We start from the raw sequence: 22,158 nt of genomic DNA on the forward strand, positions 1-22,158 counted from the left end.
CGATCGTCAGATTTGGTCGCATCAATAGGTGGCACCATCTCACTATGGCGAAGATGTGCGACTTTTATCATAGCGACATGGCGACCATCCGCCACATGGATTGACATGGTCCAAGTCTCACCAAGGATTGCCAGGTGTCATTCAGAGTCCGGTCGCAGGTCACAGAGTACGAAAGGTCAAAGGTTTCATGGCAGCGGGCAGACAGGTTCACGGCCCAGAGGTTTCAAAAAACACGGCGAGGCGCCATGGTGGCAAAGGAAAACCCATGCATTTTCTGATGGCGACATAGCGCCCAAACGAAAAGTTCACTGTGGTGAGGAAGGATCAGGCAGATGGGTCCCGTCAGTACTCTACAACGCAATTTTTCAGCCTGACATCAAGATAACGAATCAAATGGGGACACGTGTAAATCTCTAGGCACGCTGTCAGTGGGCGCTATGGCGCTATGGGAATTTGGTCTCAATTTTTGCATAGCGACATGGCGCCTAGCTGACACGTGGTCACTCTGTAGATTAGGTCTTGGGTTGCCAGCTGATGTTTCATCGAACCAAATAGGGAAGTTCCATGTGTGTATGAGTCGGCGCACAGCATACAGCGGGCCCAGTACTCTCAGCACGAATGGTTAGTCTTCATGATCGTAATCCGCAGGGATCTATGACTGGCGTTGTCTCGCTATCGAGACTTGCCCGGGAGTTAACGTCGGCGACATAGCGCCCGTGCGCCACGTGTCCTGGCGAGGCCACATTTCATGTTGCCGGCGCAGTTAGATTCAAGTAGCCAATAGACTAACAAGGAGACGCCATGTGCCAGTGGACTCAGCAATTTAATAAAGAAGGTGGGTTGCGGGAGGTCAAGTTTTTGTGACCGTCAGATTGGAAATGGATCGGCGGCAGGCGCCATCTCGCGATGGCGAAGCTGCAGGGTTTTTTGCATAGTGACTTGGCACCCTTTCACCACGTGTCGGTAGCGTCAAGTCTCGCCAGGATGCATCACTGAGGTGGTGCCAAGTGGAATGGGCCCGGTCGCAGATTGAAAAGTTTGCGGCAGGTCAGAAGTCTCACGACGAGCAGACTACGTCGTTGAAAAGGTGTACCGACGGTGGTTAGTTTTACGGTGAATCAGGAATAGCCACGTGTGCTGGATCAGAATGTAGACATGAGGTGGCACTAGATCTTCAACGTGGCTAGCACAGTCAGAGGTTGAGTTTTGAGCCGTCAGATCTGCAGAGATCAAGGGCAGGCGCCATCGCGCTATGGGGAAGTTGTGCGAGGTTTGCCATAGCGAGTTGGAGCCTTTCTGCCACGTGTCCTTGGGGCCCAGGGGGGATGCATAGTTAACATCATAATTATGATTGACAGTTAAGTTGCCAAGTCAATGATACAGTCTGGTTGGGGCATCGCAGTCACAGTTTGGTACCACCACGGATAGAGATAATTGTTGGGCGCTATGTCGCTATTAGGAACTTCAGGGCATGGCGCCCATAGAAACATAGCGCCCAGTCAAACATAAAGGTGTGGTCAGCACGTGAAGAGGACTACCAGGGTGGCAAAGGGGAGGAAAGTGATTGCCCCACGTGGCCCAGTCAGCATGTGGACCTGGTTGACCTTTTTGACTCTGTTGTTTCGTGAACCAGAAAGGATAGAAATCATTTATTTATTTTTTGCCGTGGATCTAATTTCATAATCAATTGCCACCAACTCAGAGTGAATATCAGGTGCAGAGGGACACTCCATCTATCTAATTGATCCATCTACCATGTCAGGGAATGTTGTGGCGCCATTCCTGCCCCTTCAATGCCCCTATTTTCAATGAGATATTGGATTTTCTATACCCAGAGCCATGCCTAGATCAGATCCTTGATTGGATTTTGCAAATGAGGAATTAATGCCAGCAGGTGAGAAGTGAATGTAATGCAAAAAATCCTCAGTCATGCCCGAATTATAAAGGCAATTTTGTGATCTTTTTTAAAGGTCGACTCTTCCTGATTTTCTCGGCTGCTGCTTGCAGACTTGCAGTGAAAAAATCCCTTTGTCTCTGAGCTAGATAAATATCCTATATCATCTCCTTCAGCCATTAACGTGTATGTGTATCGTTTTTCCTCTCGTTGATGCATTGTTGAGATCAGTGGTCTGCATACTGTATCTATCTTTGGCCTATTGAATAATATACAAGTGAAATCTTTTGTTCCTGGTGTTATTCAGTTGGTTTCCTGATCTATATGTGGTTGTTGGTCGATATAAGTTTGAATGAATGTATGACTTTGGATGTTACCCTAGTTCTGTAGTGCATATATGGGCAGAAATGAGTCTGAACACTCTGTTTTGGTGCATCACCGCCTTAGATTAGACTAGGTAGATTTTCTTAAGTGCTCTCTTTCTCCCTTTCCCTTCTAAGAATAGATAGGTGCGCCCTGACAGTAAGAGGAAGCCGGCCTTCTTCAAAGACTCCACCTCGTAGTTCAAGTCCCACAGCTTGGAGGTTGTTTCCATGTTTTACTAGGTTGTCCTCGCACATAGGCCTTGGACAAGGGTGCAAACCTAAGTGACAACAATAACTTGTATGACACTATAGACTATAATGGTTTGGATAGTAGATTGACAAATTCTTGTAGGTACTTATTTTTTATGATAATGGGCAGCTAATTTGTTGTTTATGATTTGGGTCAGTGAGCTATCCATCAGGTGATAGTGTTTCCTTCACTATGGTTGTTCTTACTGGGCTAGTCACCCATTTTGGACTACTAATGTTATAAATAATAAATGTGACATCAAATATGAAACTCCTTTAGCCACATAATAATATTTGATGGTAAGGGGATGATTGCCTTCTTAGGCATAATAAATCATATAACGCCTTCAAATTAATCGCATGAAGTTGGACTATATTATCTTGGATTGTTAAGAGTATATTCAACTATTATTTAGATTAATTTAGACTAAAGTAATTTTTTTAAGATTTAAACTGAAAATTTATTTTAATTATGTATTTATATTTTTATAAAATATTAATAAAAAAATTCAAATACTATATCTCGAAGTAGTACAAAAACAATCAAAATCTATGATCTAGCTATTGGTTGCGTATATTATTTATAGATTTAATTTTGCAAGGTTTTTGCACAAACTATCTCATCCAATATTAGAAATGGCGAATATGACAAGACAAATGACAGATCATGAAATTTGATATTGAACACCTAGGAAAAAAATCATCTAATAAAATCTAAAAGTAATAGATATTACTCTTTAAAGATTCTTGTAATCAAGAATCTATTACTTGATAATTATTAAATCTAAAGTCCCTTACTTGATCCCACTTTATAAGCCATTCTTGGCTTACATGGTAGAATAAAGTCTATTATCCATCATACATAAAGTAAGAAAAAAGAAAAAGAAATCATACAATTTCATTCAAATTTCGAAAAGAACAATCCATAGAATGGAATTTAAAATTTAAAATTAATATATATTCTTTTTTAGAAAAAATGACAGTATAAAATCTCCCTATAATAACTTTCAACGAAAGACATTTAAATTTTATAAGACTATATATTTGCATATAAAAATAATTTTATTTATTTATTTTTATAATAGCCTTTTCTATTAATAATTAATAATCTAAGAATACAATTCACCAAAAAAGAACCGGAGATACAAGATCACCCACCCAGAATTCACAAGTATTATCTCCATGACGATGAAAATAAAGTAACTCAATCATCTCCCTCTCCCTCTCCGTGACAAGTATTAGCTCTGCCATTAGTAAAACAAGAAATGCAAAGGCCGATTCATTCGAGAAGCCGAGTTTTTTCTCTTCCATCTTGTAATGCAACCGCAAGAAGAAATGAACGGTTTAGAATTTATAAGACCTGCTTCCTTACTACAATTGAGCTCATTTATAAGGTGCTCCAAGATTTTAGCCAGGGTGTTCTTCTTTGTAGTTTATGAGGGCTTGTGTAACTGTTCAGACCAAGATTAGAGTACATTATAAATCAGTTTGGCTGGATCTCCTCTACTTGAAATTTATGCTCTTGTATCTGAAATCTTATTGAATCGATTTTGTGTACCATGGCGTCTCTTGGCAGCGGCGAATGCAGAACTAACATCAGTACGTCTAATGAAGAAATTAGCTACAGTGAGTCTCGAAACGGGGGATTTCTAAGAAAAATTTGGTTAAATATAAGCAATGTTTTGATGGGGTGGTGTAGAAAAATAATGGATGTTGGAATAGAGGATCCCAGAAGGATTACGCATGCTATAAAAGTTGGGTTGGCATTGTCATCGGTTTCGCTGTTATTTCTGTGGGATCGATTATTCCGCAGGGTGGGATTTGGTAACAATGCAATTTGGGCAGTCATGACTGTCGTTGTCGTTCTCGAATTCTCTGCGTGTATGAGTTAGTTTAATTTAATTTACCCCTTGTTCGATTGTTTCTAACGCAACCATCTTTTTCACCCTAATCGACTATCATTTAGAATGGCTGTTGTTGCTGCTTGAGCAGGGGCTACCATAAAGAAAGGCCTCAACAGAGGAATTGGAACCATGGTGGCAGCATTTCTTGCCTTCCTCGTTAGCCACGTGTCAGAGAAGGTAGTACAAGGAAAGGCGTTTGTAGTGGGATCTTCCCTCTTCATCGTGGGTGAGTTTTTGTGCTCTCTTGGAATCACCTTGTTGCATTCACCAAATCTCAATTAGTACTCCACTACACTCATTTTGCAGGAGCGGCTACCACGTATGGCCGTTTCTTTCCTTCCCTCAAGAATAAATTTTACTATGCAGTGCTTATATTCCTGCTCACATTCAGCATGATAACGGTCTCTAGATATCGAGTGGAGAATATATCACGCATGGCATACGAACGCTTCGCCACCATACTCATCGGATGTGGAGTGTGTTTGGTTGTAAGTCTGCTCATCTTCCCCGCCTGGGCTGGCGAGGATCTTCACAATTCCACTGTCAGGAAGTCACAAGGCTTGGGGAAATCTCTGCAGGGTAACAAAACCGAACGAAAACAATTGAGGTTAAAAATCTTTGGTTTGATTGTCATGAAAACGTAACATTTTCTTTAGCGTAAAATGTGTGTTTTTCGCAGTGGGCTTTTACAGATGAACTACTAGTACGCTTTGATTGGTGTGGCTTGTTATCAGTTCGGTAGATTAACTTGTTAAAATATCTGACTAATGTAATGGGCATGATATATTTGATGCCAGGATGCGTGGATGAATATTTCAGCGGATGCTGTACTAATGAGAAGGTGGAAGATGAGTCAGAAGATATCATACACAGAGGATACAAGTCTGTGCTGGACTCAAAGGCTACCGACGATTCTTTGGTAAACCGAAAAAATATATAGTTATTAGAAGAAACTAATTAAGTGGTAGCCATGAACACTTTTGACATTAAAGAATATTAAATGGATCGTCTGAGAGCAGTGATTGTACATGTTAATTGCAGGAAGCATTTGCTAGGTGGGAGCCAAGGCATGGTCTATTTCGATGCCAGCATCCATGGAAGCAGTATGTGAAAATTGGAGTGAAGCTTCGTTATCTGGCTTATCCTATTGTGGCCTTGCACGGATGCCTTCGATCTGAAATTGAGATATATTCGTATGCATTTCCTCATTTGGTATTATTACATTAAATTTACAAATTATCTTCAATGCATGCACTATAGCTGATGAATTTTTGTTTTGCGTATATTTCAGGCCCCTCATTCGCTTCGTTCACCATTGAAGAAGCCATGCACCAACGTCGCCCACAAAGAAGCCAAATTACTGGCAGAGCTGTCAAGCTGCATTGAACAAATATGAATATACGACTTCGAGCCAATATTGGAAGAACTTCAACATGCACTGGAGGATCTTCAAGTTTCCTTGAATTCTCAACCAAAGCTCTTACTGCATTCAACAACAAGAATGTCGAGTCAGAAAATCATACTTGAGAATGAAAATAGAGAAGAGGAGGTAAGGTGGGCGACAAGAAGAAGATCATGGCATGGAGAAAGTAGTGATGAGAAGAGGTTAATGCTGAGACACGGCGTTGAATTTGGAGAAGCACTCCCATTGGCTACGTTTGCGTGGTTGGTGGTGGAGATCGTAGCGAGGCTTGAGCATGTGATACACGTCGTGGAAGAGCTCATGGCAATGGCGAAATTCAAGCCTCACAATCCTTCGACGTCGAATCAGGAGGCTTTAATCATAACTAGTTCTGCTTCTCCCCGTAGTTATATCCAGAGACCCAGTCTTGCGAGAACACCAGAAAGATGTGTACATATCAACAATGTCGACTGATTTTTTCCTTCAATTCACACTCTAATACATGAGTCAATTTTTAACATCATACACTAAGGGAAAAATTAAGCTTGTCAAAAACAAAGTCAAATTCTATGGTTGCATTATTAAATTTTATGTATGAATGATTTACACTAGTCTCATTTTTGTCTCTCTCACAATTGTCATATCATCTTGCTGACACCATGAGCTACTCCTAATCCCAATATTTCTAGAGGAGCACATATGTTAACTTCACCATGCATGTCTAATCGAATAATATTATAATTATACCAAATAATCAATTTAAAAACAATATACACTATTATGACATTGGTAAAATTTTGTAAACTTTTTAAAGACTAGTTGTTACACCTACTTCCAATCTTGTTTGAGCAGATGTCAAATAACATTTTTAATTTTCACTTCTTTCTAATTTACTAATATAAATCTATAATACCTTCAATTCTTATTTATTATTATAATTATAATCTCATCACATACTTTTATATCATGATTATTCTTTATTTGTTTCCACTATCTATATTAACATCTCTATAACTCTTGATATTACCTCTTCGAGACCAATACCTCTTATGTTCCAAATATCAAATATATGTTTATTCATGACCAAAAATATTTGTAGTAATGAACAATATTTATCGAAAATATTTCAGATTATAAAACATCGTTCTCTTCTTTCATATGCTTTTCTCTAAATATATCAATATCATTCTTCCTTCAAATATCTGCTTTATATCATCATTGTTTCATGATATGTACTTCTAGATTTCATTTATGATTATATCTAACTATATTTAAAAGTAAATTTAATTATATTTATATTTATTATTAGTTATTATTTTTGCTTTAAAATAGAGTAAAAGAATCTCAAACCTTTCCTTTTACCTTAAATAAATAATAAATATTCAAGTTTTGAAACCAATTCTTTTAAATATTATAAATGATTTGAATAGAAAGATTTCTAAGGACCTAGGGATTCATATTTTATAGCTATATAAAGCGCACACACAAATATTTACATCCACACATTTGCAAATGTTGAAGTAAGTCATTGTTAATGTGTATGCCAATGATTTCATGGGTTCAAAAGAAAAAAAAAAAAAAAGAAGATTTGAAATGTTGAAAAATGTCATAGTTTTTTTTTAAACTTATAAGAAATTGAATAGGTTCCTCCGCAAGGAAATTCATAAAAAAATGAAAGACATAATTATTATTTTTAATTATAATAATCTCTTTGAGTAAAATATTATTTTTATTTTAATACATTTGTAATTGAATAACGTTTCATGTAAAATAATATTTTTCTCAAAATTATTTTCTAAGTCTTCAAACCTCATTTTTATAATACTAAATCTTATATTAATTAAATAATTAAAATCTATTGAAGGCTTTATAAATTAAAATTTGATTTTAATACCTACAATTACATTACTAGGACTTTTGTTAGGGTTAGTTTTTTATTGGGACAAGGGTTAAAGTAAGGATTTAAGGGTTAGGGTGAGCATTAGGGTTTGGCATTTAGTATTAGGATCATGGTTTAACATTCATAACAAGTTTTTAGGGTTAACCATTTAGGCTTAGGGTTTATCTTAAGATTTAGGATTCAAGGTTAGTCTTTTACATTTTGTATGAGGGTTTAACATTTATGGTTATTATTACGTTGAGCGTTATGGTATGGGTATGCATCATAGTTAAGATTGGGATTTATATTAAGGTTAGGTTTAATAGTTAGAGTTAGGATTTAGAATTAGGGTTGTATATTTAGACTGGATGATTAGCAATTAGGATTAGGGTTTCACATAAGGATTGGATAATGATTTAAGGTTTATCATTTAGGATTATAGCTTGGATTTAGATTTAGGGTTTAGTTTTTCGGATTATGATGTGGTAATTGGGATTAGGATTGCAGTTTATTATTTAGGGTGTAGCATTTAGAACTAGGATTACAATTAAGGCTTAGAATTTAAGATTTATTTAGATATTTATGGAAATAGCATTTGATATTACATCATGGTTAGTATTATAGTTATGAGTAGAGTTTGAATTACGATAGAATTTGGGTTAAAGTTCAACATTTAGGATTATGATTCAATAATAAGGGCTAGGATTAGTGTTTGATAATAGTGATTAGGACTTATGATTTAGGATCATAATTTAGGGTGGGATTAGGATTAGGGTTTAGCAAATGGGATTTGGGGTTGGAGAGACTTAGACTTAGGTTAAGGTTAAATATATAATTTAAAAAAAAAAAATATTAATCATAAACCTACCTACAATTGAACTATAATACAAATTCTCACCATAAACTTTAATGAAAAATATTAATCCTTATGCTTACATAAATTTCACCTTTGATTGTAAGCGTAATAAAAAATCATAACCCTAATTTATTTAATATTCTCACTACAATTATTGTTTGGGTGTTTGAGATCGGAGTTAAAATTTAGGTTTTTGTATTTAGATCATAGTATGCATTATTGTTCTAATTAGGGACACATAATAGTAAATTTTAGTGTCAAGGTTAGTGTTTATAATTATGATCAACACTTAGATTTTACCATTAGGATTATAGTTAGAATTATTTTTAGGTTTACTATATTTAATAAAATTAAAATAATTGAGAACACTATCCACCTCATGTATACAATTATGTAACATGTCTTATTTTTTTTTCTCTATAATGACATTGTGCATAAGTTGAATTTTGTGTAATGTGTTTTATTAGTTTTTATTTTTGGTATTTTCCTTAAATTTGGGCTTACTTATTAGAGTTTAATTCCACTACACTTCCCTCACACGTGTTTATAAACTTCCTCCAATTAATCACTAAGTTGTGTTAAAACTAAATTAAATTTTATCTACTTCAAAAAATTGTAGAACATATATATTATCCGTTTACTTATTTTTAATATTTATCCTAGAAATAATGAAAATGATTAATATGTATTTTTAACTATCATATAGTACTCCTATTTTTTTTTAATAATTAGATATCTAAATCATACACTGTCTACTATAAATACTTATTTGAAGTACTTCGTTACCAATTTTAGGGACCACCTCAAATTGGTCGAGCTATATAGTTGTCACCTGAATGAAAAGTACATGCTTTCATTTCAAAAATTTCACAAAAATTGATAAAGTTATACTCATTCTTACTTTTGATTTAATTTTTTTAATAATAAGATAAAGGATAAAGTACATACATAGCATAAAAAACTTGAAGTACAACATCAAAATAATGATTACTATCAATCATGTAATAATATTAAATTTGAAACCAAGCCATGTAATCTCATGAGTGAAACAAAAAATAAAATAGTTCCAACTATTCACCATGGTAAACCTAGTTGGAAAGTGGACCCGCATCATAAAGAAAATAGAGAATTAATATCTTTTATTTTTGCCATCAGATCAAAAGAGAGATCAACGCTCATTGCTATGTCACTATAAAAAGTTACAAGGAAAATAATCATAGTGACATAATGATTGAAAGATACGTGTACATGGAGGGACTCATGGAGGAAGTTTTAAAGAAAATTTATAATGTTTTAATCATGATCGTTAATTTAAGATTGATGGTTAGTGTTCAAAAATGCAATGACCATATGAATATGAAATACACAGGTTTGGCGCAAAATAGTAGACTATGAAGAATTAACAATTTTCTACAAGTTTTTCTGAGATTGCATGAAATCGAATAGTCATTTCCTATTTTCATAAACACCATGGATTTATAATCATTGATGGTGAAGATGCCACATATTCATATGACTAGATAATTTCACATTTTATATCCTTTTCTATTTTGTGACTGTTGCTCTGCTAAACTAAAGGATAACGAAAAACTATAAATGTAACCTCATTTGACGATATAAAGGTTGACAAACTTGATGGTGAATTGGTCTATAATTTCATTTACCCTATTTTATTTTCATGTTTTATTGCCCATGCATAGATTAGTTCTACATTAAGAGTTCAAACAAAATCATATGTGGCTCTGTGGTTAACATATGGATTCTATTTCATTTTGGTAACTATAGTGAAGGTGATTCCATTTACTTTCTTTATATATGGTCTTGTTTCTCCTCTTATTAATTTCATCTCATATTAGATAGGTTCATTGGGAAATGAAAGATAAATGTGCATGAATCTATTAGTTAGTGGTTGGATTCCATTTCATTGAAGGCTAGTAGTGAGAGCAATTCCATTTTCCCTCATAGGCATATCTCTTCATTCCTATTCTACATTTTGATGGTTAATCTACATTTAGAATAGAAGTAAGAGTTAGAAATATTAAGATAATCTACTAGAGTCATTCCATTGAGAGTGATAGTTTATTCAAATCTATTTTGCCTAAATTGTTTGTGCCTACAAACAATTTGGTTATCTTTTACCACTCTCAAGTTAAGAGCTTATAATGTCAAAACCTCTGATCTCATAAAAACAAGTTCATTGCATATCATTTCAAATCATAGGGAATTACACCTAATCGTTCAGAGGGTAATGATAGAATAGATCTACTAACCCATTTGTTGGTAAACATGTTTTTGTCTCTCCAAGCATTGGGTATCAAAGAGTTAGGATTTTAAAATCTAATTGGAGAGAAAATTGTTAACCAATAGTATTTAAAAAGTAAATTAATCTAATATATCTTTTAAACGGATGAGATCATATTATGTTAGATTTAATCTCGTAGAACTTGTCGGATATGTGCCCAATGATTTTGTTGAGAGGGAAATATGAACTTTTAAGTAATTCTTGCAAGAAACACTATATTAAGAACTAAAATTTTTGTAGGACATGCACAACATGAACTTTTAGAAAATCCTTTAAAGACTTCAAGAAAAATATAGTTTCAAGTTTAAAGCTAGATCATGTCATTGATAAAATAGGATCATTAGAATTATCCATACATCTTCAAAATATGACTTGGGCAATAGTACATTCATGAGACTAACTACTTTTTTAATAGCAACATACATAATTGTCATTGCTTCATTCAAAAGCACAATAAACATTGACAATGCCTAAGGTGTACACTCATTTTCAAGATACATTAACAATAATATAGATAATATCAATTTTATGCATTATATAAAGTACATAACAAACGAGTTTCTAATTTGAGCCACTCATTCATTTTTAGAATATAATCTATTATTAATTTAAAAGTACTTAACACCTATTTTAATAGAACATTTGCAGGAACTAGAAAACCATTCAAAGGAGAAACAATATGAAATATTTCCTAAATTTCTTGTGGACATCATTTTTTTATGTTCAATATTTATTTTCAAGCTACAGATGCAACATAGTTCTATATTCTTTGTCTATGACTCTTTAGATGAACACTTGAACACATACATTACTTTAAGAAACTTTACAATTTATGAATATGTCACCATTACTAAATGTTGAAAAATTTTATTGTACAATTTGACTCAACACTTACCCCAAAACCCACCACACTAGAGGCAAGAACTTTGGCGCTTGCACCCCTTGTTAAGATCTATCATATTCAATAGTAGTATATAATAATAATATATGATGGTTAAGTTTTGGTGGTGTTCAATTTAATAGTGGTATTGTATGAAAGTTAAGTTTTTGTGTGGTATTCTCCTTACTAAGGATCAAACTCTAATAAATAAAATAGACCTATTTTTTTTCAAAAATATTATAATTATTAATATCAGGGTTTACATCTAACCTTAATTGAAAAAGTGTCAAAAATTTATACAGATATAATTGAATGTCAATCATTAATTCAATTTGATAGATTTAATTTTATAATTAGAAATTGAATAATATCTTGATTGTAATTCAAACAATGTTAGAAAAGTTATAGCTTTTTAGAAACACTATTAAAATAACTCAAATTTAGTCATTCTGATAAGTCAAGCTGAAAGGTGACACAACTTTGTACTTTCACCCTCTAACTCCAAGTCTATAGAAAGTGAGGAGAAAGGGAAACATGCGAGGAAAAAATGGAAAACTAGGAGGTTCTAGTGCATCAATGATGATGAGGAGGAAAATGCTACTAAGTCCCCCCTGATGATGGACGAAGTTTAGTCATTATAAAGGTATATCTCATGTTTCAACTAGTTTCAGTTTGGACAATCTGGATCTCACACGTTGTCCAACCTAGCCACCCATATAAAAAGCTTTGAGATCTAGCTTGTCCAAACTGAAACTAGCCAAAACATGAGATATATCTTTATCCTGAGAAACTTCCTCCATCTTAAGGGGGGATTTAGTAACATTTTCCTCCTCCTTATTATCGATGTACTAGAACCTTCTAGCTTTTTTGTTTTTTCCTTGCATGTTTCTCTTTCTCCTCACTTACTTTAGACTTAGATTTAGAACCTAGTTCTTTCAGGCTCTCATTATTTTTCACTCTTTTTCTCTTATTAAGGTTTGAGACATCTCTATGGGAATGTCTCCCACCCCTAGTTAATTAATTCCATCCTAACCTCACCTACATCCAAACCCTGAAATGTCTAAAATAACATAATTGAAAGTTCTAGTATTACATCAGAGAAATGTGGACATGTGGAAGAAAAGCAAGAGGAAATAAAAGATAGCCTGGAAGAGATAGATTGGGATTTTGTGTCTAAGGGGATTGGAAAGAAAGGAACCCATGATGCTAAGTAGGAGAAAAAATCTAAGAGGAACTTCTATATTAAGGAACAACAGGGTTACTCCATGATACTGCAAAAGCCTTCTCAGATATAAACACCCATGTTTTGGCTACACTTGGTATGGGCATGGAAAATCTCATGAGAAAGGATGATAACCTAGGCACAAATGATAACTCATCCATGACATCTACTTCCCCTCTCAAGAGGCCTAAGGAGGACCCCCTTATTTCCCCTCCCCCTAAGAGACCCCCTATCCAACCCTTGACCCCTTTTACTTGTCCCATGCAACCCCTTGTTCAAGACCCTAACCCACCCACCAATTTGGATCAAAGTACTTTCAAATAGGTTGAAGCTAAATAGAAGACATTGTGGACCAAGATGAAAAAGAAAAAGAACCTGCTAATTTATTTGAATATGAGGTTCACCACTTTGGTGGATTTTTTGTGTAAAGTTTATGCATTTTGTAGTAACCATTCTTTAGCTTGATCAGTCAGGGAAGATGGGAGGTAAGGTGGAGGAAGATGAGGAAAGCACCTAAAGACTCTATAGGTTCCAATTAAATGATATGTTGAATGTGCAACAAGGGAAACCAACACCCTGATGAGAAGAAAGAATGACTACTTGGCCTCATTTTGTGTTAATTTTCTAATATTGTTATGATGGTTAAACTTTGATCTTGTGTGGCCAATATGGAAACTTTTTATATGAACTTTAAAGTTGGTAGCCTGATTAGTTTTCTTGTTCGTAACTTGTATGACAATATAGACTATAATGGTTTTGATAGTAGATTGACAAATTCTTTTAGGTACTTATTTTTTATGATAATGGGTAGCTAATTTTTTGTTTATGATTTGGGTCAGTGAGCCATCCGTCAGGTGATAGTGTTTCCTTCATTATGGTTGTTCTTATTGGGCTAGTCATCCATTTTGGACTGCTAGTGTTATACATAATAAATGTGACATCAAATATGAAACTCCTTTAGCCACATAATAATATTTGATGGTAAGGGGATGATTGCCTTCTTAGGCATAATAAATCATATAACGCCTTCAAATTAATTGCATGAAGTTGGACTATATTATATTGGATTGTTAAGAATATATTCAACTATTATTTAGATTAATTTAGACTAAAGTAATTTTTTTAAGATTTAAACTAAAAATTTATTTTAATTATGTATTTATATTTTTATAAAATATTAATAAAAAAATTCAAATACTATATCTCGAAGTAGTACAAAAACAATCAAAATCTATGATCTACCTATTGGTTGCGTATATTATTTATAGATTTAATTTTGCATTTAAAATTTTGAGGTGAGAATATTATTTTCCGTACATGTATAATGATGCATATAAGTGGGTGGTTACTTGTGAGAAATGCAAGATGTTTGCTGGTAAACCTCAGCTTGCTATTCTACCTCTTAGGCCAATGGTAGTTGAAGCTCCTTTCCATGAATGGGGTTTATATTTTATAGGTCCACTTAATTCTGGTTCTAGTCAAGAACACTCTTACATACTAATAGCCACAAATTATTTTAGTAAATGGGTTGAAGTAAAGCCAATGAAGAAGAATTCATCAGAAGTAGTATGTGAAATCCTTAAAGAGCATATATTTATTAGGTTTGGAGTTCCTATAAAATTGATAATGGATAATACATCTTACTTTTCCTCTTTATAAATTATTGGATTTTGCTATGATAATGGTATTCAAGTTGGACATTCCTATGACTATTTCCCTTAAGGAATTGGGCATGGTGAGTTTGGTAATAAGAATCTAATTAATATTTTAAAGAAATTGGTCTCAAATAATCAAAAAGATGGGCATACGAAGATTCATGATGCTTTATGGGTTAATAGGACCACACCTAAAAGGGCCATTGTTACCTAAAAGGGCTATTGGTATTTCACCTTTTCACTTAGTCTATGGAGTGGAAGCTAATTTGCCACTAACCTTAGAGCTTTCTATATGTAAACTAAAGACTATGATTAAAGAGGATGATTTAAAAGATGGATTAGAGAAGAGGATCTTGTAACTTACCAAATTGCAAGGGGAAAGAGAAGAGATGGTTGATAAAATCACTGAACACTAGGTAAGAATCAAAAGGCTATTTGATACAAGAACAAGGCCTAGAAAATTTATGGAAGGTGATTTGGTGTTGCTATGGGATAAGAGACATGAGCCAAGAGGTATGCACTCTAAGTTTTAGTCTTTGTGGAAAGGGCTACTTTAGATCATTTAAGTGAATCAGAATAATTCTTTGAAATTGGAATATCCCACTAGAGAAACCCTACCATGTTCTTATAATGAGAAGGATTTGAAGTTGTATCAAATGCAAAATTGAAAGTAGAGTAGGTATCATGCAGTATGCTTTAGCTTAGTTGCTTGATTTCTTAGGTAGTTTGTTATTTTTTTCCTAGTTTAGTTTTTTTTTTTGGTTTGTTTTGTTTTTATGTTGTCACATGTTGTGCAAAACAAAAGATTGCTGGATTTCCTTCAACCATTATCATGCTTAAATACCCAGCCAGAGTCAGCTGTTGCCAAAGTTTCAGTTCATATCTTTTCGCTTCAGGGTTTTGGAGTCAAGTCAGGTATCAATGTTTCAAGTCTAGGTCTATATTTCCCATAGGATTATCTATCTTCTCATCATTCCTTCAAATGAGGTAACCGAATGTAGAGAATCATATGAAAAATGCATCAATTCAAAGCTAGGTGATTAGGGTTTGAGAGGTTTTATGTGTCATCTCGATGAGAAGAAGGTCTATACCTTCTATTGATTTGTTCTTATGCATGATAAATACAAAGATTCAACATTATGTTATGGTTTAGATCAAAGACATTGCAGATAAGAAAGATCAGTGAGCAGAAGAAGTAGCTCATGCAGAATAAAAGATTCAAAACACTTCTAGAGTCAAAATATGAAGATAAGAAAATATGCATCGTCGATTTAGTACATGAACGGTTCATATGCAATCATAATAAGCTACATGGTGGAGCAAATTCAAATGAATGAATGAATGCACACTATTGGCCAGTTGACAAGTCAAATGGTTTAGAAGATCAAATCCAGATCATCGATAAAGACCAGATCAATGGATGAAGTTTTAATGATCGAAATATGATTATTCAATGATGCATCTTATTCATTGTCAGATCAAAAGAACATCTACACTCGTCACTATATCATTATGAAAAGATGAACATGCTTTAATCATTGCAAAAAGTGACAAAAAGACATGTGTCCTATGGGCCATTACATTTCACAATTCCATTGTAAGTCATTGTTAATGTGTATGCCAACGATTTCATGGGTTCAAAAGAAAAAAAAAAAAAAAAAGATTTGAAATGTTGAAAAATGTCATAGTTTTTTTTGAAACTTATAAGAAATTGAATAGGTTCCTCCACAAGGAAATTCATAACAAAATGAAAGACATAATTATTATTTTTAATTATAATAATCTCTTTGACTAAAATATTATTTTTATTTTAATACATTTGTAATTGATTAACGTTTCATGTAAAATAACATTTATCTCAAAATTATTTTCTAAGTCTTCAAACCTCATTTTTATAATACTAAATCTTATATTAATTAATTAATTTAAATCTATTAAAGGCTTTATAAATTAAAATTTAATTTTAATACCTTGAATTACATTATTAGGACTTTTGTTAGGGTTAGTTTTTTATTGGGACAAGGGTTAAAGTAAGGATTTAAGGGTAAGGGTGAGCATTAGGGTTTGACATTTAGGATTAGGATCATGGTTTAACATTCATAACAAGGTATTAGGGTTAACCATTTAGGCTTAGGGTTTATCTTAAGATTTAGGATTCAAGGTTAGTCTTTTACATTTTGTATGAGGGTTCAACATTTATGGTTATTATTACGTTGAGCGTTATGGTATGGGTATGCATCATAGTTAAGATTGGGATTTATATTAAGGTTAGGTTTAATAGTTAGAGCTAGGATTTAGAATTAGGGTTGTATATTTAGACTTGATGATTAGCAATTAGGATTAGGGTTTAACATAAGGATTGGATAATGGTTTAAGGTTTATCATTTAGGATTATAGTTTGGATTTAGATTTAGGGTTTAGTTTTCCGGATTATGATGTGGTAATTGGGATTAGGATTGGAGTTTATTATTTAGGGTGTAGCATTTAGAACTAGGATTACAATTAAGGCTTATAATTTAAGATTTATTTAGTAATTTATGGAAATAGGATATGATATTACATCATGGTTAGTATTATAGTTGTGAGTAGAGTTTGAATTACGATAGAATTTGGGTTAAAGTTCAATATTTAGGATTATGATTCAATAATAAGGGCTATGATTAGTGTTTGATAATAGTGATCAGGACTTATGATTTAGGATCATAATTTAGGGTGGGATTAGGATTAGGGTTTAGCAAATGGGATTTGGGGTTGGAGAGACTTAGACTTAGGTTAAGGTTAAATATATAATTTTTTAAAAAAAATATTAATCATAAACCTAACTACAATTGAACTATAATACAAATTCTCACCATAAACTTTAATGAAAAATATTAATCCTTATGCTTACATAAATTTCACCTTTGATTGTAAGCATAATAAAAAATCATAACCCTAATTTATTTAATATTCTCACTACAATTATTGTTTGGGTGTTTGAGATCGGAGTTAAAATTTAGGTTTTTGTATTTAGATCATAGTATGCATTATGGTTCTAATTAGGGACACATAATAGTAAATTTTAGTGTCAAGGTTAGTGTTTATAATTATGATCAACACTTAGATTTTACCATTAGGATTATAGTTAGAATTATTTTTAGGTTTACTATATTTAATAAAATTAAAATAATTGAGAACACTATCCACCTCATGTATACAATTATGTAATGTGTCTTATTTTTTTTCTCTATAATGACATTGTGCATAAGTTAAATTTTGTGTAATGTGTTTTCTTAGTTTTTATTTTTGGTATTTTCCTTAAATTTGGGCTTACTTATTAGAGTTTAATTCCACTACACTTCCCTCACACATGTTTATAAACTTCCTCCAATTAATCACTAAGTTGTGTTAAAACTAAATTAAATTTTATCTACTTCAAAAAATTGTAGAACATATATATTATCCTTTTACTTATTTTTAATATTTATCCTAGAAATAATGAAAATGATTAATATGTATTTTTAACTATCATATAGTATTCCTATTTTTTTTTAATAATTAGATATCTAAATCATACACTGTCTACTCTAAATACTTATTTGAAGTACTTCGTTACCAATTTTAGGGACCACCTCAAATTGGTCGAGCTATATAGTTGTCAATTGAATGAAAAGTACATGCTTTCATTTCAAAAATTTCACAAAAATTGATAAACTTATACTCATTCTTACTTTTGATCTAATTTTTTTAATAATAAGATAAAGGATAAACTACATACATAGCATAAAAAAATGAAGTACAACATCAAAATAATGATTACTATCAATCATGTAAGAATATTAAATTTGAAACCAAGCCATGTAATCTCATGAGTGAATCAAAAAATAAATAGTGACAAGTTACAATGCTTATCATATACAAAAAAACATCTTGCTGATAACAAAGAATTAACAAAATGATATTGTTTCACATGAAGGACTAGTCCAATGCACCAAAACTAATGTTGCTAGTTTTTTCTTTATTTTTCTCAAAAGCACCGATAAGAGAATCTACACCTTGAGGAGGGTAAGTGGTAGTCTCCCAACTTGGGCCTACCTTGTCCCACTTCATTTGGATGGCCCCATTCGCTTTCTATATATCAATGACTCTCTTTAGTGAGCTATCTTAAAGCTTCACATTCTTCCTAATTTAGCATGTTTAAATAAATGTCAAAAAAATGGACGAGTTGTATACCATCCTTATATACAATCATTATTCCCTCATTAATGTAGATCATGAAGTGGTCCTTGAGGAACTCTACAACCATAGATACTTGTGACATGATATTGAAGAAGGTGAGTTTAAGCATAAACCTAGTAAGTTCCCTCTTGATATTTTGGAAGACTTCATCATTCCTCTTTTTCTGAAGATACAAAATCACTTCAGTAGATAGAAAAAATTGGAACTGATTAAGCGCATTGTCAAATTTATCTACATGACTAGCAAAGACTAGTAAATGGAGTCAACAAAAGGTAAATCGTGCATGAAAGCATTGAAAAGAAGGGAAGCAGAACATTTTTACTTTAGAGAATTCAAGATTTGATGGATTTATTTTAAGCCCCAAAATGGAAGCGTTTTCACATAATGTTCATTTACATTTTAAATGAGGTGTCCATCGCACTGGTTTAGTTTTTAATAGTTGCCATTCAAGAGTGGATTTTCTTAATTAAACTATCCAAACATTCCAATGAAAAACATTATAATATTTAGACATGCATTGCATGAAAAAGCAAGAATGGTTAATTTTAAAGCTTTTAAACATGGGTTTTCAAGAAATCATTATAAGAAACTTGCAAAAAACTATTAGTATTTTGCTCCCACAAATACTTGCAACAAAAAAAGATTATAGGTTTGCCACTGGTTAGTCAATCCAGGAAACTCATGGGTTTAAACTACGATCCCACAATGCAGCATCGAAGCTAAAAGGTAGCGGGATTGGAGTGAAAAAAATTGGTGAAACTACAAAAAAATGGGTCGTGAGAAGAAAGTAACAAGGCAATCTTGCAAAACGATGATCACATGGGTTTATGGGGACACTTTCCCACTTACAAATTTATCTATGGGTTCGATAGTGGAGGAAAAAAAAGTGGGGTATAATGATTGAATAAATAGGTGAAACATTCCTATAGGTTTTTACAACGATCCTATTGGTAAAAATTGGCGTTCCCATGGGAATAGGGTCAGTGGGAATGACAACTCGGATGTTTTTAATGGCACGTAGTGGTGGGGTTTGGGGCAAAGGGTGATTTCTCCTTCACTAGGTTGTGTTCCCGTGGGTTGAGGATCACGATCTCACAATTGTGGGTTTGCAATTTTGTGGTTGCGGGATTGCAAACCAGGGGTGCTAAAATATTGGTGAAACTAGAATTTGATTTTATGGCCAGGAGCATAATTCTTGGCAAGGGAATTTGGTGCCTTCAAATTTTTTTAGAAGAGCACCGACATGCGTAAAAGACACAAAATGTTAGTTTGGTTAGTTCAAACATGAATAAGCAAAAGTGTAATTATAGTGACCCGAATGCGGACTCCCATTGGGTGTGCCAAAATGCATAACCTAATCTAGTAGTGTAATATTGAATACTAACTAGTAAAAGCATTCACAAAAGTAAATAAGTAAAAACTTATAATAAGACGAGGTTACCACCAAAAGGAAGGCAAACAAAGAATGGTAAGCTCCTTAGGTGTAACCTATTATGACGTGGATATGTCCCTGATGGATAAGGAATGTATGCTGATGATGTACTCAAGCTTCCAATGGGTGGGGGTTTTTACCAAGTGTGTAGATGGGTGAGAGTTTCAAAAATGGAGGTGTGGATGTCTTTCAGCATTATGATGGTGTAAAATGCCTATGATGTAGTAGTCAGTGGGGCATTATAAGTTTTCATAAAAGTGGATTGATAGATTGTGAGAGGGATGGGCTTTATTTATAGGCTAAGGGGTAGTGAAAGGGAGGGTCAAGATGCAAGGATGGAAGAATGGTGAGGAAGGGCTATGATGCTTTCAAAGGGAAGCACATGGATTGTGCTTGTTTAGAGCCAATAGGGAAGTGACACTTGTCACAAGGAGGATTAGTGTGAGGGGATGGGATAATGGTTGGTCAAAGGGAGTAACGAGGGAGGATGAGTGTGTAAGAGGGATGTAAGAGGTATTTAATGGCATGCAAGAGGTATTAATGGTATGTAAGAGCCATAAATGCCCTTGGATAGGGATGGAAGAGGATAAGGGAGACTTTTTGACTTTAGCTTGGGTTAGCAAGTCTCAACCCTTGCTTAAAGTTGTGCACATGTTTAGGAGGGGGATTAAACTTAGTTTAGAAAGGGGATTAGGGGGCAAGTGGCTTAGCTTTGGTGGGATGGGTTAGTTAGGTGGCCAAGTAAGGTTAGTATGGGTGGATGAGTTGGATTAGGGGTAAAGGTTGGGTTTAGGGATATTTTTAGGGGTTTGGATAATTTATTTAATAAAATGGGGGATGTGGGATTAAATTAAATAGGTTTGAGGATTTATTTAATTTAATAGAGGAATATGGATTTAATTGATAGATTGATTTTGGGTTATCATTTGATTTTATCAATTGGACTATAGTCAATTAAATAAATAAATTAACTAGGGGATGAAGACTAATTAATTAAATAGTAAATATTTAATTAGTAACATCCTAGGAGACTAATAAATAAGATTACCTAGTGATGTAAATAGATTTAGGTGTCTACAAAATTTACTTTTGAATTGGGGATGGATCCTATGAATTTTCTAAGAAAGTTGATGCATAACCCAAACGATATTTCTCGTCCAAACTTGACTCAAGCATTTTTTGCGCAAAAAAAATGGGGAAGACGGAAGAGCAATGAATACTGAAAAATCCCTCAGCTTGAAACCCGACATCATACTATACTCATATTTGAATTAAAAATGATTGCACCTGTGAAAAAGGACTTAGGGATTTTTATGACCACAGTGAGACAAGAAACATTAAAAAATTTTGACTGCTGGGAAAACAAAGGGGCCTTAAACATGATAATCGACCCTTCATTAATTGATTTCAAAAAGTAACTCAAAATTATAACGTGATAAAGGTTTTCAAAAGTTTCACCTAGGGTTTTATACTTAGGAAACTTTAATGGACATGGAAACAAGTAGAAATCCCACCCTATCAATAAAGTTTGAGCATTTTATGATACAAATATTAGCTTTTGCACTTTACTAGAATAAGGGCCAACACCCACAACTACTATTTCACCCTTTTAAATAATTTAGGTTTAAGAAATGAGTTTTCTTTTCTTTCTGTCAGCTCTTCTCTCTCACTCATAGTATCAAGGCTCATAGAGAGAATCCAAATAAACCCATTTTGTGCCAAGGTTTCATGGTTTTAATATATGATTACATAGTGGAAAAATGTGAAATTAAACCTTGCAAGGTCCTTGGTGTTTAATAAGGATAAAAGCTCAAAATTCCATTCTAGCAATAAAGGTAAGGGAAAAGGAATTATGGAAGAGTTGGGTGATATTAAGAGTGAAATGAGTAAGAGGAAGAAG

The 22,158-nt window shown here is 33.5% G+C and overlaps 1 pseudogene; it reads left to right on the plus strand.

Moving 5' to 3' along the window:
* Window positions 1-4,067: 4,067 nt before the first annotated feature.
* LOC149563363 (aluminum-activated malate transporter 14-like) lies at window positions 4,068-6,288 on the plus strand (annotated as a pseudogene).
* The last annotated feature ends 15,870 nt before the right edge of the window (window positions 6,289-22,158 follow it).

The sequence above is a fragment of the Cupressus sempervirens genome, chromosome 4 (genome assembly GCF_028749045.1).
Source record: "Cupressus sempervirens isolate cs-2001-9-10 chromosome 4, ASM2874904v1, whole genome shotgun sequence".
Taxonomy (NCBI): Eukaryota; Viridiplantae; Streptophyta; class Pinopsida; order Cupressales; family Cupressaceae; genus Cupressus; species Cupressus sempervirens.